Here is a 21,002-nt window from a genome sequence, read left to right as displayed (position 1 = left end):
TTGTTGAGAATTATTTTGGCTATCCTGGGTTTTTTGTTTTTCCATATGAAGTTGAGAATTGCTCTTTCCATGTCTGTGAAGAATTTTGTTGGAATTTTGATGGGGATTATATTGAACCTGTAGATTACTTTTGAAAGGATGGCCATTGTCATTATGTTAATCCTGTCAATCCATGAACATGGGAGATCTTTCCATCTCCTGAGGTCTTCTATGATTTCTTTTTTAGGGATTTGTAATTCTTGTACAGATCTATCACTTGCTTAGAAAGAGTAACAACAAGGTATTTTATACTCTTTGTGGCCATTGTAAAGGGTGTTGTTTTCCTAATTTCTTTCTCAACCTGTTTATCATGTGTGTAAAGGAAGACTACTGATTTGTTTGAGTTAATTTTATACCTACCCCTTTGCTGAACTTGTTCTTCAGTTGTATGAGTTCTCTTGCAGAACTTGGGGGGTTGCTTATATATACTATTATATCATCTGCAAATAGTGATACTTTGACTTCTTCCTTTCCAATTTGTATCTCCTTGATTTCCTTTTATTGTCTAATTGCTCTGGCTCAAACTTTGAGTACTATATTGATAGGTAGAGAGTGGGTGTTGGGCGGCAGCCTGTGAGAGGCAGCTGGGTACCTGGTTGAGAACAGGCTTTGAACCCCGGAGACCCTCAGGGACAGTAGGGTAGGAGTTCGCCTTGCTCCTGGGCCCCTGGCTCCTTTCACATAGCTACAGCCCATCCCAAGAAGAGGTCTGTGGCCATTGGTCACATAATACAGGTAGAGGGCGTGACTACAGGCCACAGAGTTTCAAGACAGTTCTCCATATTAGTGAGATACCAAAAGGCCAGAAGGCATACCCAATTACCGTTCCTTCCCAGACCCTCCTCCTTGCAAAAGGTATGTAACCTCAGGCCCGCCCTGAGGATACAGGGTATAGATAGCTTCATCCATTTTCTGCCATGACAATAAATATCTTAAGACCATAGCTTAAGACCATGGACTGTCTCTCTTCTTTGGAGCTCACCGTGGAAAATCATGGAGAAGGTCTTCAACTACCGAGTCGGACTCTAATCTCCTGCTCTCTCTCTACACTCCAGCCACGGAGACCCAGCCAAGTGAGTCGCTGCGACCAAGAGTCTCATCTCCCAGGACTCAGCCAGGGCTTCTTCCCCTTACCCCTTCGGCTGCAGGTTGATCCAGCCCGTATGCCCGGGTCTCAACCTTTCTATGGGCTCTCAGGCGCAGCTGAGAGGCTGAGACTGAGCGACTGAGAACCAGTCGGTTCCTGGCCGCCTTGGCCCAGGGACCCCCAGAGCAGGACCCCAAACTGTGTTCCCTCACCCCTGGAGCGGAGTCCTGCGGCTTCTCACAGTCTGATGGCTGCTCGCTGGCCCTGGCATGGAGTGAACACAGTCAAATTCATGTGCTTCTGCCTCTCTGAGCTGCAGCCCCAGCCCCTTGGAGGTGGCAGACGTGGGACCCACAACTCAACTCACAGGACCCACACCCGCACGCGCACATGCCACAGACCAACAAGTGGGCAACCTTGGCATGTCCTGGATTTTGGTGGAATTGCTTCTAGTTTCTCTCCATTTAATTTGATGTTGACTGTTGTTTTGCTTTATATTGCTTTTATTATGTTTAGGTATATGCCATGAATTCCTGATCACTCCAAGACTTTTAACATGAAGGGGTGTTGCATCACCCCTTTTGTCAAAGGCTTTTTCAGCATCTAATAAGATGATCATGTGGCTTTTTCCCATGAGTTTGTTTATATGGTGTATTACCTTGATGGATTTTTGTATATTGAACCATCCCTGCATCCCTTAGATAAAGCCTACTTGGTCATGGTGACAGTTTTGATGTGTTCTTGGATTTCGTTTGTGAGAATTTTATGGAGTATTTTTGTATTGATATTCATAAGTAAGACTGAAGCTCTTTTTTGGGGGGAGGTCTTTGTGTGGTTTAGGTATCAGAGTAACTGTGCCTTCATAGAATGAATTAGGTAGTGTTCCTTCTGTTTAGATTTTGTGTAATAGTTTGAGGAGTATTGGTATTAACTCTTAATTGAGGGTCTGGCAGAATTCTGCACTAAAACCATCTGGCCCTGGGATTTTTTGGTTGGAAGATTTTTGATGACTATATTTTCTTGGGGGTTATGGGACTGTTTAGATAATTTACATAATCTTGATTTAACTTTGGTATGTGGTATCTGTCCAGAAAACTAACCATTTCATCTAGATTTTTTCCAGTTTTGTAGAATATAGGCTTTTGGAGTTGGCTGTGATGATTTTTTTTTTAATTTCTTCAGTTTCTGTTGTTATCTTTCCCCTTTCATTTCTGATTTTGTTAATTTTAATACTGTCTCTGTGCCATTTAGTTAGTTTGGCTAAAGGTTTTTCTATCGTGTTGATTTTCTTAAAGAACCAGCTCTTAGTTTTGTTGATTCTTTGTGTTATTCTCTTTGTTTTTACCTGGTTGATTTCAGGTCTGAGTTTGACTATTTCCTGCCCTCTACTCCTCTTGGGTGTGTTTGCTTCTTTCTCTTCTAGAGCTTTCAGGTGTGCTGTTAAGCTGCTTATATGAGATTTCTGCATTTTCTTTATGAGGGGACTTAGTGGTATGAATTTTCTCCTTAACACTGCTTTCATTGTGTCCCATAAGTTTGGGTATGATGTGTCTATATTTTCATTGAATTCTATAAAGTCCTTGATTTCTTTATTTATTTTTCCCTGACCAAGTTATCATTGAACAGAGGGTTGATTAGTTTCCACTAGTATGAGGATTTTCTGTTGTTTTTGTTGTTATAGAAGTCTAGCCTGAGTATATGGTGATCTGATAGGATGCATGAAACTATTTCAATCTTCTTGTATCTGTTAAGGCTTGCTTTATGTCCAATTATACAGTCAATTTTGGAGAAGGTTTTATGAGGTGCTGAGAAGATGTATTTCTCTTATTTTGTAGTGAAATGTTGTGTAGGTATCTGTTAAATCTATTTGCTTCATAACTTCTATTAGTTTCCCTGTGTCTTTGCTGAGTTTCTGTTTCAATGACCTGTCCATTGGTGAAAATGGGGTCTCAAATCTCCCACTATTATTGTGTAAGGTTCAATGTGTGTTTTGAGCTTTAATAACCTTGTTTTTCCAAATGTGTCCTTGAATTTGGGCATAGATGTTCAGAATTGAAACTTCCTCTTGGTGGAATTTCCCTTTGATGAATATGAAGTGTCCTTTCCCATCTCATTTAACAACTTTTGGTTGAAAGTTTATTTTATTGGATATTAGAATAGCAACTCCAGCTTGTTTCTTGGGAATCATTTGCTTGGAAGATGTTTTTCCAGTCTTTAACTCTGAGGTAGTGCTGTCTTTGTCACTGAGGTGTGTTTCTTGTATGCAGCGAAATGCTGGATCCTATTTACATATCTAGTCTGTTAGCTTGTGTATTTTTATTGGAGAGTTGATTCCCTTGATGTTGAGAGATATTGAAGACAGGTTATTTGTTAGTTACTGTTATTTTTGTTGCTGGAGATGGTATTATGTGTGTATGATTCTCTTCTATTGGGTTTGTTGTAAAATTTTTAATTTCTTGTGTTTTCTTGGATGTAGTTAATTTCTGTGTATTGGAGATTTTGTTCCAGTATCCTCTGTTGGGCTGGATTAGTAGAAAGATATTGCTTAAATTTGGTTTTGTCATGGACTATCTTGGTTTCTCCATCTATGGTGATTGAGAGTTTTGCTGGGTTGGCATTTGTGTTCTTTTAGGATCTGGATGACATATGTCGAGGATCTTCTGGCTTTTAGAGTTTTTGTGGAGAAATATGATGTAATTCCAATAGATCTGCCTTTATATATTGCTTGGCCCTTTCCCTTGCAGCTTTTAATATCTTTCCTATGTTCTGTGTATTTGATGTTTTGATTATTATGTGATGAGAGGATTTTTTCTGGTCTAATCTATTTGGTGTTCTGTAGGCTTCTTGTACATTTATGGCTATCTCTTTCTTTAGGTTAGGGACGTTTTCTTCTCTGATTATTTTGAAGATGTTTTCTGGCCTTTTAAGCTAGGATTCTTCACTGTTTTCTATTCCTATTATTCTTGGGTTTGAACTTTTCATTGTGTCTTGAATCTCCTGGATATTTTGGATCATTATTTTTACTTTTTGTGAACAGATTTGGTGGCATTAAGCATATCCACATTCTTATGAGGTCAGCAGCTCTCTCCCATTGCAGAATTTGTTTATTTTTATAGGATAGGATATCACTAGTCTTTAATCAATTATTGTATAAAGGAATTTCCTTTATTCTGGGGAGTGGCAAACATTCTATTTACTTCTGTAATAATTATTATCTCCTTGTAATGAATGGTGTTGACATGAAAATATTTTTCTTCTTTAAGAATTTGAACACTGAGATGCTGGAGATGGTTCAGTGGTTAGCAGCATTGGCAGCTTATGCAGAAGACTAGAATTCAGTTACCAACATCCACGCCCTGGCTGTCCTGGAACTCAGAAATCTGCCTGCCTCTGTCTCCCAAGTGCTGGGATTAAAGGCATGTGCCACCACTGCCTGGCTCTGTATCATTTTTAAATAATTATTTTCAGAGAAAAAATAATTGAAAGTAGGAAAAGGCCTCTAACATGGCCTGACAAATAAATAGATTACTACTTATTTATAGAATATTGGATATTGAAACTTTGATATATGTTCTTTTACATTTATTTTTTAAAAGTCACCACCTTGAGTCACAGAGTAGGAGTCATATACAAGAGGAATTCCAACTCTGAAGAGAACGTCACCGTAGCCATTTGCCGTATGAATGACAAGAAGAGAAAAAGAGAAAGCCAGAATCCAGGGAGGGGCCAGGTGAGATCCAGCCAAGGAGCCTGTCTTCCCGTCTTATCATTTCCATTGTAGCAAGACCCACTTCCACCAGTTAGGTCCCATTTCCTGATCTTTATCACCAGTGACAGTCACCAACAGACCAATCATCTGATGGGATCAAAGACTTCAGAATCCCAGAACTTACCAATACTTCATCGTCTTGCACTCGAGCCCCAAGCCTTAGAGTGTATGTAACTGATTTCATATTCAAGCCATAGCAGAGGTGAAGGCTTGGGTATAGGATACAGCCTGGGTTTAGCGATTACCTCTAACCATTGTATGACTGTGGGTAAATTGTTAAGCCCCATGCTTTAGTTTTATCACCTGTAAAATGAGTAAACACACTTCACTTATTTCAGAGATTTCGGGTAGGGACTGGCAACTCATGTAGCAGATTGAGTGTATCAAATAATTCATGTCAGCCTCAATAGCTTCACATGTGTTCACTTCTAACCACCTATTCCTAACAATTCCTCATTCTTTCTTTTTACTTTTTTTACATGTGGTTTCCCCACTCCCATCCTGCTCCCTTCTCCATCCCTCTTCCACCCAGTTCCCTTCTGCTGCCCACATCTGGTATCTATTTTGTTTCCCCTTCTGAGAAAGATTCAAGCACCCTCCCTTGGGCTCTCCTTGTTATTTGGATTTGTTGAGTCTTTTGATTATAGTGTGGTTAACCTGTACCTTATGGCTAATATCTACTTATCACTGAGTACATACTATGCATGTCCTTTTAGGACTGGGTTACCTCACTCAGGATGATATTCTCTAGTTCCATCAATTTGCCTGCAAAATTCATGATGTCCTTGTTTATAATGGCTGAGTGATATTCCATTGTGTAGATAAACCACATGTTCTTTATTCATTCTTTAGTTGAGAGACATTTAAGTCGTTTCCAGTTTCTAGCTATTATGAATAAAGCTGCTTATGATCATAGTTGAGCCAATGTTTTTGTGGGATGTTGGAACATCTTTTGAGTATGCCCAGGAGTGGAATAACTCAGTCTTGAAGTAGAACTATTCCCAGATTTCAGAGAAAATGCCAAATTGATTTCTAGAGTGTTTGTACAAGTTTGCACTCCCACCAGCAGCAGAGAAGTAGTCCCCTTGCTCCATAACCTCCCCAGCATGTGCTGTCCTTTGAGTTTTTGATCTTAGTCATTCTGATGGTGTAAGGTGGAATCTTAAGAGTTATTTTGATTTACATTTCCCTGATGACTAAGAAATTTGAACATTACTTTTGTGGGGGGATTAAATAATTTACTGTTATGAATCCAACAAAACTGATTTTGAACTGAAAATTGGTACCATGGACAATCCTGTAATATTTTTAGTTAATAAAATTATGATAAAAATTGTACATTTTATGAATACAGTGTAAAATTCAACTCAATATGTAATAATCAAATAAGAAAAATTAGTATTCTCATATCATTCAGTGTTTATTATTTTTTGCTATGGGAAACCTTAAAACTCCTAATTTCAAATTACTTATCAAATATATATTAAATTGTTTTGAATTAATGCCACACTACTGCTTTTTCTAAGGAAGAGAAAAAAAATTCTTAATTTCTCCTGGTGCCTTTTGGTATGTTGGATCTAGCTCCCTTTCACTGTACTTCCTAGAGTCTAGTGCCATCCAGATCACAATCCCTACTCTTCAGGAAACAACTTTAAAATTTCAGTATACAGAGAAAATATTTAGTATTTGTCTTTCTATGCCTGAATTATTTCAGTAAGCATAATGTCTTCCTGTTCTATTCATGTTTCCAGAAGTGACAGGATTTCATTCTTCATGACCGAATAGTATGCCACCACATGTAATATTGGCCATATTCACTGTCTCCACCCAACCACCTGATAGACAAACCTCAGCTTTGCACTTACTTTATCATGCCTATAATGAACAGTGCCTGGAGTTCAAGTGTTTCTTTGAGATTCTATGAATATATAGTTAGTTAGTACTGGGATTATATATATATATAATCCCAGGAATAACATCTACTATTTTGCCATTTTACCATTTTTTCTCTCTCTTCCTCCCCTCTTCCTCTCTCTTCCTCTTCCTCTTCCTCTTCCTCCTCCTCCTCCTCCTCCTCCTCCTCCTCCTCCTCCTCCTCCTCCTCCTCCTCCTCTTCTTCTTCTTCCTCTCTCTCTCTCTCTCTCTCTCTCTCTCTCTCTCTCTCTCTCTCTCTCTCTCTTTCTCCCTCCCCCCTCCTGTGTTTGCCCACGGGTACCCATCTATGTGAATGCCATGGAATATGTGTGGAGATCATAGGACAATTTTGAGAGTCAATTCTCTCCACCATGTGGGCATTGGGAATTAAACTCAAGATATCAAGCTTGGTGGCAAATGTCTTTAACTACTGAAACATAGAAACACATTATCATCCCTATGTATTTATTTCCTATTTGTCTTAAATACCATTTCCTCTTTATCTTTTTATTTCATCTTTTTGGGGCTTCTGAACCAGTTCTTTTCTAGTGCCCTACTTTTAATTTTTTTAAATTAATCATTCTATTTGTTTACATCTCAAATGATCTCCTACTTCCTGGTTACCCCTCCACAAAGCCCCCATCCCACACCAGCACTCTTCCCCCTCCCCCTTGCCTCTGTGAGGGTGTTCCTCCATCCCCACTCCCTTATACTCCTCCGCTCCAGCATCCCCCTAATGCTGGGGCATAAAACCTCCACAGGACCAAGGGTCTCCCCTCCCATTGATGTCAGACAAGACCATCCTCTGCTACATATGTATCTGGAGCCATGGGTCCCTCCAGGTACACTCCTTGGTTGGTGGTTCAGTCCCTGGGAGCACTGGGTGGTCTGGCCATCTGACATTGCTCTTCCTATGGGGTTGCAATCCCCCTCTGCCCCTCCAGTTCTTCTGACAGCTCCCCTACAAGGGTCCCCAACCTCAGTCTGATGGTTGGCTTCAAGCATCCACATCTGCATTGGTCAGTTGCTGGTAGAACCTCCCAAGGAACAGTCACACCAGGATCCTCTCAGCAAGTGCCTCTTGGCCACATCAACAATGTCAGGGTTTGGTGTCTGAAGATATGATGGATCCCCAGGTGGGGTGGTCCCTGGATGACCCTTCCTTCAGTCTCTGCTCCAATTTTTGTTGCTATCTTTTCTTTGGACAGGAACATTTCTGGGTTAAAATCTTTGAGATGGGTAGGTGGCCTCATCCCTCTACCAGGGGCTATGCCTATCTACTGGAGGTAGTCTGTAGAGGTTCTATCTCCCCTTCACTGCACATTTCTACTAAAGCCATCCCCACTGGGTCCTGGGAGCCTCTCATTTCCCTGGAGTCTGGGACCATCCAGTGGCTACACCCAGTTCCTCATCCCCAACTGCTACGTATTTTTATTCGATTTTCTAACCTCTCTCTGGTCCCCTCTAGTACGTGATATTGCCCGCCCCCTTACTTCTCTATGTGCTTCTCGACCATTCATGATTCCTCTGTTGAGGATTCTCTGTTTAGTTATGTACCCCATTTTTTAGTTTGTTTATTTGGATTGTTAGTGTCTAACTTCTTGAGTTCTTACATATTTTGGATATTAGCCCTGTATTCTATGTAGGGTTAGTGAAGATCTTTTCCCAATCTGTAGGCTGATATTTTGTCCTGATAACAGTGTCCTTTAACTTATAGAAGCTTTTCAGTTTCATGAGATCCCATTTATTTATTCCTGACCTTAGTGTCTGAGTAGTTGTTTGTCTTCTATGTGGTTCTGATCTTGAGGATCTGCCTGTTTGGCTTCCTCCACTAATGTCTACACTTTCCCATTTCCCATCTGTTGGCCAGTCATTGACAAACGTGTTATTTTTGTGGTATAATGCCATCCTACCCTAACCCTACCCCTGCAACCCAATGTTTACAGGCATAAACTTGACAGTAACATCTAGGTTGTTGTAGAATTCTTAATCCATTAAAAGTAAATTCTCTTAGACGGTGTGAAACAGACAATACTATGAGCGCGCGCACACGCACACACACCATCACTTATTTTTTTCTGTTGTCTTTTTTTTTTGGATGGCTACATATCTCAATCTCTCTCACTTTTAGGTATGTTATAGGTGCAGATCCTGCTGTGTTAACAGAAGAAATATATTCTACTTCAGGTCTGGCTATGAATCTCCCTGCACTATTGTCCAAACTATCTTTTCTCTTACCATAAGTTCTAGGTTGGAAGCATCACAGTATAGAAGGAAACTGTACTCTCAAGTTATGTTTTGGTGGAAAGCTACCAATGCCAATTACATGGGGCTATGAGAGAAGCAAGAAAAAAACTCTTTATTTTGTCTGCCCCAAGAGATTTAGGGCAAATATGTTATTGTATTGCCCTAATTTAGACAATATAGAGGAGGATTAGTTAGACTAGATTAATAATAATAATCATAATAGGTCATATGTAGTACATTTCAGGGTAATTATGTTACAAACAACATTACTGGATGAATTGTGGCAATTTCAGTGTATTGTGGAGAAAGAATATGAATCATAGAATCATCTAGAATCAGATTAAGATTCTGTCCCCAGCCTTTATAAACTTTGGCTTCAAAATGTTCTATCTCTGAAATCAAAATAAAATGCTTCTTTTAATACTCTTATTAGATAAGTAAATTAAAACCTCACAGGTAATGTTCCTTAATTTTCACCCCTTCCAACGTTGCAGTATGCCTAATCTGGTATATAATATCAGTGAGTTTACATTCTAAACTGCTTTCTAAAAAATTTGACTTTGTAAGAACACTGTATTAAATCTTGACAAAATGTAGCAATTTAGTCCACACAAAGCACTTATTTCCATAATATGTGCCCAAATGAAAAAAATCATTATAAAACTTTTTCTGTTGAAAATAGTACTGAGTAGAGAACAATTTTCTTTATTTAGTGCATTATTCAGAAAGTCCCTAAGTTAGAAAGCTTATGCTACGCACCATAGCACAATCTTGAAAATATTGTATTTAATTAAAATGGGAATTTCTGAAATGATTACAATAGCATTTATCTTTCAAAACCTCACATAAAATTTTTTTGACCCATGAAATATTTATGAGTTAATTTTCCTTTGCTCATCTCAATTTTAGCAATCAGAAAAACAGTTTCCATTTCAAAATACTGAGGGTGGGCCACTAGCAAGCTGTGCACCAGCCAGCTTAAAGATACCTCAGTTGCAAATATGTATAGTCATTTGTACACATGGGACAAGCATAGGCTTCAAAGGCATACATGGAAGGGTTGCCGCTTGCTAGCTAATATTTAAGCAAATGGTTAAAAAGTCATGACATCTATTGGTGGCTTTTTTTAAGCGGAAAAAACCCAAGTTGACTTATTACCTACTATATTAATATAAATTGGGAGTGGCTGAAAAGATTTACAGTTGTCACATAAATAACATTAGTAAGTCAACAGATGTTCATTTAGGGCCTACAGTTCTTGAGCCTACATTAATCACCATACCTCTGCAAGCTCGTCTTTGTGACAGAGTAAACTCCCTGTGGCCCAGCTTCTTGTTTTTAGACACTATGTAGGCTTTTCCCTCCGACTATGAAGTAGAGATTTGTAAGCATCAGTAGAGCAGCATCACGCTCCTTCTGTCCCTTACCTTTCATACCTTCACTCACCATTGCTTTGTTCTTTTCTTCTAATCATCTTAACCCGCAATACCCTCCAGACAACCCGGAGACCCCTAATAACTTCTCCTAACACTTTCTCTCACAAACATGAAGTTCTGTTTTACGTACCAGCTTCATCTATGGCAACACAAAACATCGTATGAAGTTAGAAATACCTTAGAGAAAAAAAATCCCACATTTATCTCTAAAGTACAATGTATAAGGCATTTTTATGCATCACGTTTGAGGCTGTTATGCCATCCAACTCAGCCGGCTTTTCCTCCAGTGTTGGAACAGATTGTTGTTTTCCCCGTTAAATACCTGATGAAGTAGTTGGCTTGCATTTCAGGACCATGTTGTACAAAAAAAAATGTAACTTTAAACACTTGAATCACACTAGGGTAGTAAGATGCTCATACCATGAGAGCAATTCAGGAACTGCGACCAAGAGAAGGAACATAAGATTCGAATCCCCCTTTTCACACTGTCCTGGGCATATGCTGTAGCGGGATGTGGGACAGATGCACCCACGCTATTTACACTCTTCCTTTCTTTTTCTTCCTGGCACAGTAAGTGGAATTGAGTATAAGTGTGAACTTTATATGTGCTGAGGAGATGTGGCATTTTGAACCACGGTGTTTCCTCAGAAGGGCAGCTCGTGTGAAAGGGACGTTAGGGGCCTCAGCTTCCATGTTTGCTGTAGCAGGAATCCCCTTTGATTAGTGGAGCAGATGTCTCAGAGTCTGAGAACACATGAAAATGGGAGGAGTGGAGGATGAAGACAACTGAGTTACTCAATAACATTGCTTCTCAGTGTCAGCCCCGCACATTGTGATTCTCTTCTTAGTAGACAGCTCAGAGCAGCAATGTTTGGCAGCACTAACTGTGTCCTCTCACTGAAAGATGAAACACACGACAAGAGCAGCATCAGGAGGGATGAGGGTTGATTTCTGCTCACAGTTTGAGAGCAGATCATCCATAATGGCAAGGAAGTCACAGCAGTTGGAATGTAAAGCAGCTGGTCACACTGTATCCTTAGAATGGAAGCAGACAGAAATACGTGGTGCTCATCTGGCCTCCCTTTATATTTAGTCTAGAAACTGAGCCCATAGGATGATGCCACTTACATTCAAGATAGGTCTTCTCCATCCTTAATAAAACCTTTCTGGAAATACTCCCGTAGACACGTGCAGAGATGCTTCCCCTGTGGTGCTAAACCCATCAAACTGACAATCAGGTTAACCATCAAAGCAGCATTCCTGGTTTCGACTCCCTAGAGGCTTGTAAAAATGCCTCAAAGGTGTGGTGGCCGAATGTCACTGGATACTGCCAGACAACCCTTATCTTTGGTAGGGGAACAAAATTACCCTTTCTTGACACACACTTCTCTCTGTTATGGGATATGAAGGCCTGGGAGACTTGGAGGAAGAAAATGTGGGTAGGGTTGAGGCAAGGCTTCATGCTATGCCAAAGGCCTTTATACAAAAATTGGCTCTAAAATTTCATGTAAACTATTTTCTGTTATCTAACCCCCCTTTGCATTTCCTAAACCTTTAGGAAAGTCTTTCAAAAACACCAGCACCATGTGAACAGCTAATCTGTGACCTTCAAGCAATAGAATGAATCCTCATGTAGGTTGGGACAGCTTGGAAGAGGGGTCACATAGACAGTTTGCTCAATTTAAAGGAAACGGTTTCTGGAAAGTCTGTAGATTAACATTGTGCACGAGTCATGGGTTAAACAATGACCATGTTAGCTCCTTTCAATTGGAAGGCCTCCAAGGTGCAGTTTGGGATAGCAAGAGTCACTGTAGAACGAGATGAAATAATGCTTTTCTCCTCAATCTTCCACCATGTGCATGGGAACTTAAGGATGACCACCTGCCATCATTTCCACTGTGCAGGGTCAGCCCGCCACAGGACACCCCCAGTTCCTCATTGCTCTCTTCCTCTCAGTGGTGCAGATTCTTCTTCCTTCCATCAGCTGCTTCACTATTGCCCTGTCATAAACCATCCTTCAAGGTTTCTAGGAACACTCTAGACAGGTCTCTCTCTTTTTTCCCAGAGTTTCCTCACCACCCTAATCAAAAAGGTTGCTAAACACCTTTGGTCCTGTCTTGAAACTCTCAGATATCATTGTCTCAGAGCATAGTGTGTTCCTTATTCCTTCCATTTTATCATACCAATTTTTTTTTATTAAAAAGCTCCATATCTTCATATCTTCAAATTTTATTTGATATATTCTATTCTACTTAAAGAAATCAATGCCAAAATACTGCTTCTTACAGTAAGCCTAGACGTAAAGTCACAGGATTTTATTTGTACCTTTTGAAATGACATCATTTTCTTTCTGTTTTAATAGCTACTTGTCCACATGGTGTCTTTTACTGCTAAACTCAAGCATCTTGAAAATTGGAACTCCGTGTTAGTCCTTGCTTCATGGCAGCTGCTAAGTAGTTGATTTCAATTACTTCCATTTCCTTAAAAAGAATTTAAGATGGCTTAAAAGGACACATAAAATAATAGATAATGGCTTAAATTGGAAGAAATGAAAAATAGGGAAATAAAACAAAGGTATAAGAATAATGCATTACCTACTGATGCTTGCTGAAATATAAAATGCATTTTTCTCATGTATATCTTGTTGAAGCGTCATGTTCCCCTGTCCAGGGTGAAGCCAACATTCTCCTTCCCTACGTCCTTGTTTCGTCACTGCACCAAAGTTGGCTACACATTTGACATGGTCCATTAGATGTTATCATCTTCTTGCATGGCCTTATCTTTCTGACATAGTTAACAATTCCGGGCATGGGCTCTTGATGCTAAGCCAAACAAAACAAAATCTTTCTTTTGGGCTTTCTGAGCTGAAGCAAAAAGGTTTTGCACCATGGTTGATGAGCCAGGACACTGCAGAATCACATCAGGTAGAGACAACAAACTTTCAAGAGCCATGAAGGCAAACTACACAGGAAGCAAACGGCAGAGAGAATCCCCATGGCATGTGGTCCCTGCTTCTTGTTTCTGCCCGCACCTCTCCCAAAGCTACTCAGCCTTCTGAAGTATAGTATAATTAACATTATATTAGAGCTTTTTTGAATTCTTACTGAGTGAGGTTGGTATCCTGGAGTCTGACCGCTTCTCCCAAACTCTCAGAATTATCTTCTTTCAAATGCCAGGATCTATGATTCATCTAGGATTCATCTATGATTTTCTTACCTTTCTTACCTCAAATGACCTTTAAGTTGCCCTCTTTGTAATACCTATCTATCCTTTCTCCAGAGTCTAGTTCAAGATCTGTCTCCTGCATTAAAACCCTTCTTTATTGATCTTTTCTTTCTCTGAACTGTTGTTGCCCTTATCTTCCCAGCATTTGTCACACTGTTGAGATGAATTTATTTCCCCCCCACCCCCCCTTGGCTTGTTCTCTTTTGTGTTTTCTGGATAAGAAAATGGATTCTTCCCCCTCCCTTCCTCCTCCTCCTCCTCTTCCTCCTCCTTTCTTTTCCCCTTTCTCTTTATTTAATTACAAGGACTCATCTTTAAGAAACTGTATCTTCTCTGTTTAAAAGCATTTTAATTTGTTTGGCTATGATGGCTTGGGGCAAGCAGTGAAAGAGAACCGAATTTGATCTATATAGAAAAAGGAAGCAGAATATGAAACTCTAAGCAAACAATCAAGAAAAGAAGATGGAAAATGAGGAGCAGAAAAGAGGTTGACAAGAAGGACTAAGCAGCTCAATGGAGTAAGGAGGTTGTGAAATCCTTTCCCATGTCCCACATTCTTCTAGCGGAGCGAAGAAAACAAGCCATGAAATAAACGTACTGAACAAAGGGATAGAATTTGGGTATATATAGTCTAAGGGAAAGACAGAGGCCACACACTGCATGCAGGTACTGTAAAGACAGGGAGAACCTCAAACCCCTTTACTTGCAGGAGGCATGGGAAAGGTTTTGAGATTTACTTGGGTTGGAGGTTTAGGCTAAGGAGCAGGAGGTCTTAGTGCATATCTAGGTCACAAGTGCTTATTAGCTTTCTACTGTGTGTGTCTATACACATTGGTGCCGGTGCCCGTGCCCATGCGTGCGTGAGTGCGTGCGTGCGTGCGTGCGTGCTGTGTGTGTGTGTGTGTGTGTGTGTGTGTGTGTGTGTGTGTGTGTGTAAGCTTGAGGTCAACATTAGGTGCCATTTATTCTTCAGATGCTTTCAGTCTTGTTTCAGTGAGATCTCTCCTTTTGGCCTGTACTTGTCAAGTGTGTTATGCTGGCTATCCAAGAGGATCCAGGGCTCTCCCTGACTTTGCTTTTCAGGGTTAGGATTAAGAATTCTAGAGATAGAAGTTAGACTTGAATGTTTATGTTTGTGTTGCAAAATTTACTCATTCCAGTCCCAAAGTCACTTTTGTAATTCTGCCTGTACTTCCAGGTGTCTCTCGTGTGCTTAATGTTGGCAGTTTCTCTAACAACTTTATTTAAATCGTGCAGTTCAGAGATACTGTTGGGGAGAGGAAGGGGAATGGAGGGGAGGGGAAGAAAGGGACCTTATTGTCCTCCACAGCCATTCAAACTCTTTTGTTGGCCATTCTATTCCAGCATTACCTGACTTCATTTGATTTATTCAACCAACACTCCTTTACTAACATGGTTCTCTTTTAAGGGATGCTGGGTCTCTTTGTGCACATGAGTACACAAAGATTGATACAGTTGTATCTCGGTTGCCATTCCACTCTTTCTACCTATAAAGCTTGCTTTTTCTGATATTCCAGCAGGTCCTTTTGCTCCTCTGGGAAACCTGTTCTGACTTGCAATCTGCAGTTAGGTTTTAACAAGTCTCATATTTATACAACTACACAAATATGTTTATATATGGCTGTATATGCACACTACAATATTTGTATGTCAAATTTATATGTGCCATATGACATTGACTACTACTCTCTTGTTGACTTTATGGTGGCCAATCTGTTCTTAAGTAGCTTGAGGACCAAAGCAGTGATTTGACATTCTTATATAGTGGGTGATCAGTTCTTATTACATGTGTAACAAGGTCCTTAGATGATTGTATTCACAAAGGTCAGAGGCTTTGGTTAGTGTGTTACTCTTCCCCAGGGCCAGCATATTGCCTGGAAAATAACAGATCCTCCATGAATATTTATTGAATGCATGAATAAATATGTCTGCCAACTTCTATTACTCCCAGCAGTGAGGGATAATATTTTCTTCTTTGTTCTTGCCATGTAATGCTTAGGAGCTTTTCATAACTCTCTTAAATTTAATAACTGTTCTTCCTCAGTTGAATTTTTCAGCTATTCTGTTTACTTCAAATGCTATGTCTTGTTCCTTCAGATTGACATCAGTCATTCTTAAAGATCCACAGTCATTTTAAATCCCATTTGGAGCATTCAGCTTAGCTATACTGAAAGTAAAAATAGAGAGTGGCGCATATGGATAGCCTCAGCTCTGCCATTCCCTGTCACTTGGGGTATTGTGAAGTGAAAAGTGAGATATGGACAGTAAAGGGTTAAAGGAATCTGTCCAGGGAAATGTGATTTTCATTAATGGAAGTGCTCGAAACTGCAAAGGTATGAATGAGCTCCAAATTAAGAAGATTCCAACACATACTGGGAAAAAATACTGCGAGAAGCCAAGATACTTTGAAAAAGAAAAAATAAAATAGAACTTGCATTTTCAGGTTATCAAGACTTACTATAAAAACCTCATTAATGAATTCAAGGAGGTGGCAGTACACAGACAGACAATTCAAACAAACACAAACATGAAACAACAACAAAAGGCCCTCATAACAAATTAGCCTAGGACTAGTTCTATAAGAAAGATATTGGAACAATTAGCTGGTGTATTAAGAAGTATGCTACTATGTCCCACACAAAAATAAAATAGATTTCAAGTAGAATAATAACTCAAATTAAAAAGCCCAAACTATATATTTTTTAAGAAAAGTACAAAATATTTTCAAAGCTTGGAGTAGGAAGAAATTTTTCTAAATGACACAGAAAGTGCAGATACAATAAAAAGCAAAGACTAATACATTTTATGTATAAAAAGGACACCAGAAAGAAAGTTCAACAGCAAGTTACAAACTGGTTTAAAATTTCTTAGACACATGTTTGTATTTGACAATGGTATCAGAAGTATATATTTTGGATTAAATAAACCAAATGGTCAAGAACTCAATAGAAAGAATGAGAAATGATTTAAATAGGTAATCCATGAAAAAATGGTTACTATACTCAACTCTAAAAGTATTTAGAAAACTATAGCATCTAATAAAATTGAGATTGCATGTACTATATATTACTGCAATTCTTATTTTATGTATATGTGCTTACAAATACACACAGATATAAATTCTGCATTTATGAACAAGTAACATATATAGAGAATCTTACAAAATTTGTTACCATAAAAATTGAGACAAAGCCAAGTTATGATTATCAGGATAATAGGTAAATAACTCTTGGTATTTCTCCCAGTTCAGCTGATATAAACTAATTAGAGAAGAATGAGTCAAAACGAACCTCAAACATCCAAAGGAAAAGTACAAAAGCCAACTGTGAAATTTATATTATGACACAAAGCTTTTATATTACCCAAGGACATTTGTTGTCTGGTATAACTGAGTTTCTGCTCTGAGTTTATCCTCAACTGGCTCTGAGACATTACTGTGTGGAATGCTTAAAGAGTAAGTACTCTGGCAAGAAGCTTTTGTGGAAGGGAGGTAAAAGCAGGAGGATGGGAGGAGATTGTGCATCCATCCTAAGTACTTCTGGAAGCTTCCGATACTGAAATTGACCATTAGAATGATCTGCGTTATGGTAACGTCCTGTCTCTCCACCCAATGCTCATGCCACTGACTAGAGAGAGAAAGAAAGACCTGAGGAGATAGCTCTTCACTGTTTTCTACATAGTCACAAGGAATATTCATGTTGACACTCACTTGTCCTGAAAATAAGTTATGTTATAGTTTCATATCTTCTTTAAATTACAAATGACCCAACAATTTGCTTTGGTGAGTGGATCTCATAAGTGGTGAAAAGCTTTTCACCAAGTGTTCCCTCCCCTGTCATAGTGACCTGTGGCATTGTGGATGGTGGAGACATTCTTAGCTGCATCTCTGAATGAAGATATTCTGGACCAGTGTCCCGAGCACACTGGTTACTGGTGAGGTATGATAAAAAAGCAAACATCTGCTTGTTCACTGCCAACACCGATTCATTGTCACAGAGCACAGACACCATCTTTCCGTTTCTTTTCTCATCTTTACCAGCTTTCGTCTGTCTTCTTATGCATTGCCCGATTGTTGTACTTACTGTTCTTTCCTGCCTTGTTCAAGCTGGGATTCCCCACAGAGTGTTCTGTAAAGAACCACTCTTGTGGGCTGTTTTGGGGATCCCAGTTTTTATGCTTTTAAGGTATGAAACCACACACAGCATCACTTTAACAAGGGGTTTATAATTGCTCATTAGCATATTAAATTTTCTAAGCAGTCTTTCCATAAAGAAGTTCTGTTTTAATTAATTTTCATTTTTATTTCAGAAACTCATTGGACTATGGAACCCTAAAAATAACATCCATTAACATCTGACAAAGGAACACATTTTTGGAAACTATGCCCTTAGCAATTTTCCTCTTTCCATTGCAAATTAAACTCATCCAGTGGGTCTACTGAAGGGAATGGAATTGGGGCTTATTCGCAGTGGGTTCAAGAACTAAGAGCCTTTCTATAAACATAGCAAGTCAATAGAATTGACTTGTAAAAAAACTATTCAGTTGGATTTAAAAAAATCTATCTATCATGTTTTAAGATAAACATAATAGCAAAGCATGTGTGGAATAGTGGCTCTTGCCTGAGCTAGGGCTGGCTGGAAATCTGTTTTCAAAAATTATATGTAGATAAATAAATGTAAAATAATTAAAATTAGTTCATAATGACTGCCAGATGGATGGGTATAGATAGAGCTTACAGTTAATAAGGATCTAATTGGACAGTTGACAACTATATTTCATATATTGGATTCCAGTATAAAGAATTTATTGAGCCATAAAACACTCAGTGTGTGTGTGTGTGTGTGTGTGTGTGTGTGTGTGTGTGTGTGTGTAGGCCAAAGGTCAATGTTGGGGTTGTCTTCAGTCACTCCATACTTTATTATCATCTCTTTCTCTGAATCCAGATATGACAGCTTCACATTAAGTCTTAGGGAGCCTCCTGATTCCATTTACCCAGAACTGGGATGGCATTCTCTTGCATCTACCTTTAACTTGGTGTTAGAACTCCTAACATGCTAATGCTTCTCTGACTGAGCCACTTGCCTATCCCTTCACTTATTGATATTTATCAGCTCTCTTACTGAAGTAGATGCTACCAGAACTTAATTCCTAAGTATACATAATTCGAAAGATTGTCATCATTTGTATTTCCATTATGACATTGGAAAAAGTCAACAAACCCAGAACTTCAGTTTTGCGGTCAAGCAAGGTCACCAAATTGCCTACCTGCATGCTTTATCACTGCTGCAAATTATAGCATGATTTACTGGATTAAAAAAAAAAAAAAGTCCTACTCAGAATGAGGCATGAAAGATTATTGCCTGGGCCTTTATAAAATTGCTTCTCCTAGAGTTTAATTAAGTTTACTTCTATTAAGTGGAAATTTCATGATTTAATAAATTAGAGTGGTTGGCATCCTAAGTGAATAGAGCCGAACATTGAAACCTCTCTCTCTCTCTCTCTCTCTCTCTCTCTCTCTCTCTCTCTCTCTCTCTCTAAATGAAGAAAGATCTATGTTGGTTGACAAGAAGAAAAGACAAAATAATGAAAGAAAACACAAAATTATTAGGGTCCTGCCTCTAACACAATGAGTTAGAGTTAGGAATTAAATTTGTAGTGTAATGTATTAGGGACTTTGAATCCAGATATTTTGGGAGTAGATAGATCAGCAAAAACACAAATTACTTTTAGACCCAATCTATTATTTATTATTTCGATTTGTAAAAAAAATGCATCCAATGCATCTTTGTGATGAACAATTTAAATTCATCGTGATGGTTTAGTTGGCTTATCACTTACATACAGAAATCTGCATACTTTATGTTTGCTTGACATTATACTCTTTGAGAGATGTCATTTCATGAAAATAAGTTCATTTTAAATAATAAAAACCACAGTGACCTCATATATATTAATTACTTTTAAGTTACTGTCCTAGTTTCATTTTTTGTTGCAATGACAAATACCTGACATATTCCAAGTGACAGTTCATCAACTTGGGGAAGGCAAGGCAGGAACTCCAGCACCTAGGCATGTCACATTTACAGGCAAGAGCAGAGAGAATCAACACATCCCTGCTTGTTTGTTTGTGTCCTGACCTATACTGTTCAGGACCCACTGCCTAGGGAATGGTGCTGCCCACAGAGGGCTGGGTCTTCCCATATCAATTAACAAGCAAGCCATTCCTCCATAGACATGCTCACAGAATTCATAGATTTACATAATTATTTTCTCAGGTCAGTATATGCTATGTGAAGTTGACAATTAAAACTAACTCAGAATAATATTCTGGCAACTAGAAATTTAAATAATGTTGTTAAGGTTTGGAGATATATACATACATACACACACACACACACACACACACACACACACACATATATATATATATATGTATATATACATATATATACACACACACATATATATATATACACATATATAAGTATACATATATATATAAGTATATATAAGTATATATAATCTTTTCACAGATCGGGTATGGTTACATAGGCTTATCATTTTGGCACTTGAGAGGTTGAGCAAAACCAAAACCAACAACAAACAACTCTCTACTGAGTTCAAAGTGTGATTTGAAATAATTAGTTTCTCTGTTAGATTATTTTGTGTTTATGTTACTTATCATGCCTAAGACCTCATTTTCCTATTCCTTCAATTTGGCCCTAATTCCTTCCTCTACTCTCTACTTGTAAAGTTTTGTTTTTTTGTTTTGAGATAATCTCCCTGTCTCCCTATGTAGCCCAGACTGCCTTCAACTTGTTAGAGTAGCACATGGGAGTTGGCTGACTCAGTTTCAAAGAGTTTTTTGCTTTCTAAGTAAGTTAGATTTCCAATATGAAAAAAGTAAGTCCTGTGCTGAGTCCTAGCTTCAAATAAGGATACTTAGAACGTTTTGTTGCTGGCGATGGGACTTTCCCACCTGGAAGTCATAAAGAGTCAAAGTTTATAAAAATGTAAGTGCTATATGTATTTGAAAAATATTAATTTGAAATCAGTTTCTGGCTTTTTACTTAAATATACTGTATTTAAGTAGATAAAAAGTAAACTATTAAGAGTTGAATTATAGATACTTACAGTCATAAATATATACATCTAAAGCCTGGGTTTTGTTTTCTGTTTGATTTTTTCTGTTCTTTGTTATCTAATATGACATATCTGATATGGTGGAACTATTTTCAAGTAAAATAAAAGTAACTAAACTCTA

General features: G+C 38.6%; 1 long non-coding RNA gene across 1 annotated transcript in view; it reads left to right on the top strand.

Annotated features, from left to right (window-relative positions):
• Positions 1 to 21,002, top strand: part of LOC143434914 (uncharacterized) — a 51,207-nt gene that overhangs the window by 8,578 nt on the left and 21,627 nt on the right. The window lies entirely within an intron of this gene.

This window comes from Arvicanthis niloticus, chromosome 18 (genome assembly GCF_011762505.2).
Source record: "Arvicanthis niloticus isolate mArvNil1 chromosome 18, mArvNil1.pat.X, whole genome shotgun sequence".
In the NCBI taxonomy this organism is placed as follows: Eukaryota; Metazoa; Chordata; class Mammalia; order Rodentia; family Muridae; genus Arvicanthis; species Arvicanthis niloticus.
The sequence above is the reverse complement of the archived record's forward strand: the minus strand, read 5'-3'. Positions and strand labels throughout refer to the sequence as shown.